Source organism: Carettochelys insculpta, chromosome 5 (genome assembly GCF_033958435.1).
Source record: "Carettochelys insculpta isolate YL-2023 chromosome 5, ASM3395843v1, whole genome shotgun sequence".
Classification (NCBI taxonomy): Eukaryota; Metazoa; Chordata; order Testudines; family Carettochelyidae; genus Carettochelys; species Carettochelys insculpta.
The window spans coordinates 88,760,040-88,767,641 of NC_134141.1; the positions used below are offsets into that span (position 1 = coordinate 88,760,040).

At 41.1% G+C, this 7,602-nt stretch overlaps 1 long non-coding RNA gene across 1 annotated transcript; it reads left to right on the plus strand.

Moving 5' to 3' along the window:
* Positions 1-1,565: 1,565 nt before the first annotated feature.
* Positions 1,566-6,334, plus strand: LOC142013927 (uncharacterized). The gene is made up of 3 exons (XR_012645826.1): positions 1,566-1,660; positions 1,929-2,009; positions 6,247-6,334. It is a non-coding gene; the product is annotated as an uncharacterized LOC142013927 (long non-coding RNA).
* The last annotated feature ends 1,268 nt before the right edge of the window (positions 6,335-7,602 follow it).

Consider the following 7,602-nt stretch of genomic DNA (forward strand, 5'->3'; position numbering starts at 1 on the left):
ACTCAGCCATAGTGAAAAGGCCTCCGCTAAACAGCCAATGAGGAAAACATAGACTCAGACAACGAGGAAAACAGAACCAACACCATGTGTCACAGGTGATGAATCACAAGTGAGAAACCCAGCTTGAAATTTGAAAGAGCAAAAGAAAACTTGTGGCAAAGTATTTGCTGGCTACCTATTTCCACAAACATTTCTGCTTGAAGTTTCGTCAAAACTTTTCTGGATTTGAGAAGTTGCTCATGAACTTTTTTGTGAAACGGTAACAGGCAAATTGCAAAGGAAAATGTGCACCACTAATACTTCAGCCAGCTCCAATAAAAGAACTTGCAATGGAATAATAACATCAGTAATACTCCCTTGCTTCCCCACTATACTTAAGGGGGCATGCATTGCCACCCTACAATTTGAGCACTGCAGACTGGTGAATACATGGGAATGGTACGACTGAAGATATATTTAACATAGTTGCCTATGGTCTGTTTTCTCTAAGACAAGCCAGTTAATTGCTATCAATCACAATCTCAGCATATATACCGTATAAAGCAGCTGAACTGTTTGTGAAAGGAGACAGTTTCATATGAAATCATATTATGAACCTGGGCTGGGTTTGGCATTCATAAATCAGTCACTATTTGCTTCTCTCTGAGCCCAGGTGCCTGTGCTGCTTCTGAGCTCTAGTTACTGTAACTTTTGGCTGCAAGCTGTCTTAGTCTCATTATCACCCTCTGAAACATGAAATATTTCACTCTCTCTTTTTATACATTCAGTATCATTTTTACATTGCTATGTTTCTTTCCCCCCTGACAATTCTTGGCAGTTCAATCTTACAGCCTACATGGCCTGAGAACATATATAATTAATATAATTATTTCTCAAAGAAAAATGTTCTTAGTAGAACAAAAAACTTGTCTGTTCAGAAATTACTGCAGAAAGTCAAGCAGAACGATAAGCTAAATGAGTTTTTGATAGAAGCAGGTGCCGTGCCATAATGGCAGAGCTTTTTAATTACTTCAGTTGAAGTAGTACTTCTGTTGAAGAATTAGGTCTGTAGAAATAAGTAGAAGTATAATTTTAGGGCCTAAACTGTTCTTGGTGACAAAGTGATACCTGCTTTAGTCTAGTGCACATGATCAGAACCCCAGCAAACATAAGTGCAAAAGATAGACTCTTGAAGATGTAAACTGCAGCACAAACATTCAAAGGAAAGCTCAGGTTTGGTAACCTCATTCTGTGATTTTGTTTTTGATTTAATCCGGTTCAGTCAGTATCAAAGTGTCAGCTGAAATTGTCTTCCTGGCCACTAGAATGCAGACCCTCAACATGTTCAGGCTAGATTGAATGAAGTTACTTCCAAAGTTGGATGTCTGGAGTTGTCTCCCAAAGGTCAGCATTAGTGCCAGGACATAGAAAAGCTAGAAGAAGAAAAACAGTTAAAGCAAGAGGGAGGTCAACTTTGAGTGTTTGCTCAGTGCAAAAGCAGGAGGGGCTTTAGCCATAAACCTGGCATTTGAAACAAACTTATTATATGCTAATTGTTCTAACCACTCCATAATGGCTGATCTGAACTCAGGGCAAGAAGGGAGAAGCAGGGGGCAAAGATGGCTTTAAACTGCTTGCATACTGGAAATGAATGTTGCAGTTGCCCGGAACAGTCAGGGTGGTGAGTTCTGACCAAACTCCCTTCTGGCCAGAGAGGCCTCCAGGGACTGGGGTACAGTGTCCTCTAGTTAACTGTGTAGCAGTAGGGAATCCTTTCTGCCTAGTTGTATTCCCAGATCAGATCCCAGAGCTGCTCCACTTGGAATTGGACTGAGACACCATATGAGGTTTTTTATTTAACTTTGGCTTTTTAGCTTTATGAAAAATGTTTGGCAAGTTTTTAATGTTTATGATTTATTCCTCCCCCTGCCCCCATTGTCTTGTTACAGTAATCTCAAAGCTAGATGGAGACCAGAGATATTGGTGCTGACAATACAGAGGAATCAGAAGTGTTGGCAGTTTGCTGGTTTGTAAGTAGCAGCATATCCTTCTTGCTTGCAAGTCCCTAGACCCCATTCCGCCTAAATGGCTTCAGCCCTTCGTGACACAAAAATTATTCATCAAATGCCTTTGCCTAAAGGGAAATGCAAGCTTTATTTCTTTAATGGTTTTAATGGTCAGAATTGTGCCAGGTCAAGCCATTTAACTGCGTATTTAATTAGTCATCTGTATGCATATAATTTAAAGGTATTCAGCTGTGCCATTTTATAGGGATTAACTAAATGGGCAGTAAATCACACAGGCCAGTTATAAAAGTATTTATAGCAGAACCTATTCTTTTTTACTGTTACTGTGCATTGTTTGTATTGGTAGAGGTCTGCCTGAGGAGAGTTCTACCCAATTTTCCTCTATGAGGAAAGCACTAACAGGGTTTGATTGACAAGCAGTAGAAACCTCAATAGGCACCATAAAATGTGCCAAAATGTTAATTCCAAGACGTTACTGCCAACAGCAAGCCTGCTGCATTAATGAAAGTAAAACTACATGAGCCTTGGTCAAGTGGAAGCACATAACTTCATGCCAAACTTGGGGAATATAACCAAACCGGTATGCAGTAGCTTTCTGACTTCTATAACCTGTAACAACATTTGACTGCTGAGAGTTCACAAGTTTGAACTGACAAATACTCTTTGCAATCAATACAGCCAACTTCATGGTATTGCTTTTTCTGTCAATGAACAATCCACTATCTGTGCAACTTAGACTGAAAACGCAGCTATGAATTCTGGTGACCAGGATCCTGCTGCACAGATAAAGCATGTATTTCAAATGTTGAATTTCTTTTGCACCTGTTTCATGTGTACAGTTACTCCTGCACAGAAGCAAAATGCTAGTTTTTAATGTTCAAATACTTTGCATGCTGCCTTCTACAGTAAATCTCTGGGGGAAAGGCTGATTGTATACAGCAAGCAGTGACCTATGAAACAGGGCAAGATACTGTTAAAAAGTTGGACTCAATGAGTGTGGGTGTGAGGGCAGGTACTTTGTGCATTGATGCATAGGAAGTCGTGCCTAGCACATGCTACTTTAATAACAAAACCAACTGGTGTGTTCCAGGCCTTTTGCACTTCATGACAAAGAACATCACAAAGGATTCATGTTCTCTTACCAAAGGCCTGAACTAGTCTTTCACTGAGATGAGTACTCCCCCTCTTGCACTGACATTATCTTACTAATAACTTTGATTTCTTTTCTCTTCAGACTCTGTATCTGTTGTATTTGGTCTGACCCCCAATACCACTGTGCCACATGTTCTTTAACGTGTTTATTCTCCTAACGTCTCTAGGAGGTAGAGCAATGCCAGATTCCAGTGTTTTATTTATGCCAGTACTTGCCAGGTCTTTGCCTGAGACCCCTAGGTTTGGCAGTTCACTGCCCGAACACCTCTGGGATTGCTACATCAATTATGAATGTAAAAAGAAGGCTTGCGACCTGGCACTTCTTTCACTACAAATTAAGCACTGCCAGTATCCTTGATACACAGATAGGAAACAGTGACACAGAGTGACTTGCCTGAGCTTGTGCAAGGAAATGGAGCTCTGCACTGTGGATTGTAGAAGTGGTTGTGCCCATCGCCGGGTGCGGCGTTGTGTTCTGCTTCCCTGCACCCTTCTACTACAGTTCCTCAGCATTGGCCTGCCATACACCTACTGCGCTGCTCGGCTGCTCTGGGTGCATCAACACAGCAATACAGTACTGCTCCCCTCCCCTGCAAAGCCACACACCCATCAGTGGCAAGTCTTAGAGCCTGAGTCAACCAACAAGCCTTGGGCTCTGAGGCTCAAGAGACCAGTGTAAAGATTCAGACATGGGCTGGGGCCTCTGCTCTGAGGCTCTTCCCCAAGCCTGAGCATCTCCACTGCTATTTTTAGCCTCCACAGGGGAAGCCCCACAACCCAAGGCTGTCTGAGACTGGCTGTCACACATCCTATTTTGCTGTGCAGCCATGGCCTCTGGAGCAGTGGCTACTGTTTCCAGAAGCACTGGGGAAACATCAGCTGGAAACTAGGATAAGACTAAAGCTGATTTTTAATTTTGTAGCTAAGCAGTTTTCCAGAGGTAAATAACTAGACCAGAGGTATTTACAGTCCTGAGAGAGAGATTTAGGTACCAGTTTTTCTTTTCATTGTCCACCTACTCATCAGGTACTTTGGGAGGTGCAGAAATATTTGCTCAGCTCATTATTGAGTTAGCTCTTTTGTTCTTTTGCACTTCATTAAATCAGCAAGAATCACAGCTTGTCATGTTATATAAAACACTTCAAAACTCTTGCATGCCCTAGTTACACTGGTTCCCTTTCCTGGCCTCCATATGGAACTCTGTCTGTTCTTACTGCACAGAGCTGCAACCACAGTTACTGAGTGCTCCCTTTGGCACCCCTCTTCCCCCAGCACACACTGTACTGAGGGCTCCTATTCCTTTTTGTGATGTTGTATATTTATACCTTAACCAGCCTCAGCTTTTTCTATTCTAATCCACCCCCACTCTCAGTATTTCTAATTGACTTGGATACATGGATTTGGTCAGAAAATACTGTGCACAGGACCTAGCAAAATATTTTGAACCAACTGAATCCAGGAGGTGTTCATATTAGGACTTTCATGCTACAAGTTGAATTCAAAATCCTGGAACTGAGTGTAATGTACAGATAATAATTCCATGGCATCATTTCCAAGGATGCTGATAATGCTGGCCACGATACCTACAGATGAAGAATTCTGTGTATGTTCTGATTATTGATTGTCATAGTGATTACTAGAATAAATGGCAGAACATCATTTTAAAATCTGGGTGCCTATGTTTAAACTGCAAAATCTCTTCTCCTAAATCCTGAGTTTGTGCATGGTGGCATGTATGCGGAAGGGTCAGTCAGCTCACTTATGCAACAATACATAACATCCTATGGGTGAAAATCTGATTTATTACCAGAGTGGGAGCATGCACAAACATGAGCATAATGTAGGCGCTACATATGAAAATTGTGGCTTTTGGAAGCAATTGATCATCAAATTTGTGTTCCCGGTGGGCTATGATGACTGGTGGAAGGCTATTGAAATGTTCAGGCTTTTTGATCAGGTTTGTCCTCAGAAAAGACTGCATTAGAAGTAGTTTTTCTTACACCTTGAAAAGCCACACTATTTTAAATGACTGTAGCATTAAAAAAATCCACCATGATTTTATAGCCATAGTCTTCATTCATTGCAAAGACTATTGGCCTCTGGAGTGCCACTTCTTAGCATTACCCAACACGGAGCTATTTCACAGAACACCAATTTTTTCAGTGATACCGGAGGAGTGGTTGGATTTATAACGTTATATTCAAAGTGCCAGTTTGCCATATGGAGTCTGGACCGCTAGGGTTCTCAGAGGACCCAGATACTGCATCAGTGACACTATGCACTCCCATACATGAAGCAAAGCACATATTAAGCAATAAAGACAATAAAGTAAAAATGGCAGCAAACACACAACATCTAAGCAATTCAAAGGCATTTTATTCTGACCAATAGTGCTGGTTTCAGCGAAAGACTATATGGAGGAAAATGTGAATCCATCTTTCATGTGGAATATATCATGAACACCTTTACCTCAAACCTGGCAATGCTAGGCAGGTGGTTGGATATAAGTCTTTTTACACCTTTTTTCTAATATAAAGGCCCCCAGGCAAACTTTACTGAACATTACTTGTAGGGCTGTTACATCTCCTAAAGCATTTTAGCTTTGCTTAAAGCATTGCTGTTATTTTTGGACTTTTTTATCCTCTTTCTACATTTGATGTAATTCAGAGGGAACCTCTGTTCTGCATGAGGCTTGGTAGTGATACTGACCTATGCTGTAAAGCAATTTGGAGACTGACTGATGAAAAGTGCTATAGAGAAGCTAGATGTTAATTATTAATATGCTAAATTAAGAGAAAGGCAAGAATGAAAATTAGTTATAACCTTTTGAATTCAGATGTCAAGGTCAGGTCTGTGTCCGTGTATATTAAATTGCATATTTTTGGCATATCATGTGTGAGTAAGCACAAACACAATGGGACTAGTTGACTCAAAAAATGTTAGTGGAGTTGAAATGTTACAGCCAAAAAGCTGAGATGGAGCTCGCCTTTCTGAGGTATTCATGTCTCATGCTAACAAATATTACTGCTAGTACAACTTGTTTGGATTTTCCTGACATTTTTTTTTAAACATAACCTCTTGGTGACAGGAAATATGACTTGGGAGAGCTGCCAGACCTGGAGTAACATGCTCTTCTGCCATTGAAGAGTATGGAACCTATTTGGGAAACATCAAAGAAGGAGCTGACCACAGTCTATGACTTGCACTTTTACAGATCAAGCTCTGGCTCTGCGTATGCTGTACCTACTACATTTTGTGCATGGCAGGATATTTTGGGCCTCTAGCTAGAAATTCTTCATCTATCTCAGCAAGAAATAAAAACATGGATGAGATTGACACATGATGAAATATGGCGAGACTCAGTCCATGATAATCGGGTTCATTAACTGAATACAGCCTAGATCATTTAGGAAGGGGCAGCTGGACAGTTGGCTTTGGGTCACATTAGCAAACTCAAGTGAGGATCATTAGTTCTTTTCCATCACTCACTGTTGTAGCAAGGAATAAAGAGCAGTGGTTATGGAGCCGAGGACGAAGATAGCATCACTGGCATAGATTTCTTCAGTGGCTTATTCACATCTCCTGCCTACAATTTATTCTAATGGTTCTGCAAGCAAAATGATGAGCAACTATGTATCCTAATTCTAGTGCTTCCCATTATTCAGTCTTTAAAAATCAGCCCCATCATGCTCATTAAAAAAGACGATGCCCACAGAATACAACTGCAAGAATAAAATGATGAAAATCTCTCAATCCAACCAATATGCAATCATAAGAACGGGGCAATGTGGACTCTCAGACTCTTAGAGTCACTGTAAAAATTAGTCTAATGAAAGTGAATAACTTGAACTTGGAAAGAGACTAAGGAGACCCTGAAACTGTGCATAATTAAGGGAACGCTTGCCAAAGTAGTTTTGCAATATAATGAAAATGTTTTAACAGTGGAAGCATGTCTTTAAGTGCTTTTCCTTTCAACTACTTCTATATAAGCCTTAAAACAGCTGCATTGGGTTGAGGGCAGACAGATAGTCCTGAAAGCTTGTCTGGTTTTTCCCACAGCTGGTTCCCAACCATTGCAGAATGCGGAAAAGAGTTTTTTTTTATAAAAAACGTAAGGAGCCAATTCTCTACCTTTCTGTTCTCTAGCAACAAAAATGGAACAGAAACAATAGAACTGGCACAGCTGGCTTCTATCCCATCTTTCTCCCAGCCATTGGGACTTGCTAGAGACGGGACTCTGGGCAGAGGTGGAAAAATATCACTGCATCCTCCCACTAGGTATGCTGACAGTAGGTAATCTCACAGGGACCTTTGCTTCCTAGAGCAGTTTAGAACCATCCAGAGGCTGCTCTAACTAGTGCAAAGCCCCAGGGCAGGCAGAGAATCAGGGAGCTAGAATGGGCTCCCCAACATTTCCCCACTCTGCTTTGCCAACTGCAAATGT